Source organism: Aplysia californica, unplaced genomic scaffold (assembly GCF_000002075.1).
Source record: "Aplysia californica isolate F4 #8 unplaced genomic scaffold, AplCal3.0 scaffold00276, whole genome shotgun sequence".
Lineage (NCBI taxonomy): Eukaryota > Metazoa > Mollusca > Gastropoda > Aplysiida > Aplysiidae > Aplysia > Aplysia californica.
The window spans coordinates 389,604-390,998 of record NW_004797546.1 but is presented as its reverse complement, the minus strand read 5'-3'; the positions used below and the strand labels follow the sequence as shown (position 1 = coordinate 390,998).

General features: G+C 43.9%; 1 protein-coding gene across 1 annotated transcript in view; it reads left to right on the top strand.

Annotated features, from left to right (window-relative positions):
* The window catches only part of LOC101862807 (RING finger and SPRY domain-containing protein 1), an 85,040-nt gene that overhangs the window by 72,153 nt on the left and 11,492 nt on the right, over positions 1-1,395 (top strand). The window lies entirely within an intron of this gene.

The following is a 1,395-nucleotide window of genomic DNA, read 5'->3' as shown; positions in this document are numbered from 1 at the left end:
GGCAAGGTTGCATAAGGAGTTGGTGGATGGTTGGCAGGTGCTCTGGTGTGGTTTGCTCCTTCTTTTCTATAAAAAAAAATATATCGTCTCTTTTTCCCCTCCTTCTTTTTTGTGTTTGTTACTCTCTTGTAACACATCTATTCCTCGGCACTTATTTGACCTTATTGTGTTGCTAGTGCCGTAAAACTTACTAAAACTAATTAGGAGTTGAAGTACTATTCTCAAACATTTTGTACAAATAGGAAATACAACGAAGATGAAACAAAAGTGCAAGTGTCGTAAAACTGTTACCAAAAAAAAAAGAAGACAGGTTTCCGCACTGACATAATGAATGTGTCTGTGCTGTATTGGGTCTCCATTTTGTGCCATCGATGTGTTGGGCTATTGCGCGCGTGTGGCTGTCGGGAACAAAATTGCGTTCTTTCACCCCAGTGAGCAGCTTCAAAGACACTGTGAACCGTTGTGCCGTGGGAACCATTATGACAAAGTCCGGCTCGGGGGTGAGATCTGGGGTTTTGGGTCCCTTCATTTGTATCTTTGTCTTCTTTTTTTCAGCGATGCGATCATTCTTTTTCATCCTCTCCTCTCCTCAGCCTGTCCTTTTTTTTTTCTTCTTTCTGAAGGTAGATTCAGACGCTTTGGTATTCTCTGCTCCGCCAACTTTTTTTCAACGTTGCTCATGTCTTAATCTCTTTCTGGGGAATGCGGACGCCGTCGTTCGCGACTGGTCTAAGGTAGTCCACAAACCAACAACACCCCGCTCCGCCAAGACCACATTTTCAGAAAGAATAGAAAAAGAAAAAATTCCTCGTCTCCACACCCCACCCGCACTTGCCCATTTATTGCAGTAACGTTGACCTCTGTGTACCCACTCCCCGAGTATTGTCTCATGGATTGTGTGTGTGTCTGTGTGTCTGTGTGTGTGTGTGTGTGTGTGTGTGTGTGTGTGTGTGTGTGTGTGTGTGTGTGTGTTTTGCCCCACCCTCCCTCGCTTTACTTGAGAGTTTCCTCATAGGCTTGAGTCTATGTATAGGCTACTTGTATTTGATATCATTGATCGTCTTCTGTCATGGTTGCCGCTCTTTGCCCTTCTCCCAAGACTAAAAACTTCGATGCCAAGCGTGCACACCATGAGTGCTCAAATGAAAGGCAAAAAACCAATCTCGCCTGGGTCGAATGCGCGTGGCTCCTTTTGTGTGTGTATGTTACTCTTTTGTAACACATATATTTTGTCTGCACTTATATGACCTTATTTTGTTGCAAGTGCCGTAAAACTCTTACGATAACAAAAAAAAGTGTGCACGGTCTATGATAATATTATTGTACAAGTCTTGGTTTCCACTGCTTTTGTTCGTGTATTTGCGCACCGAGGAGGTGAAGGAGAGGCAGGAGGGG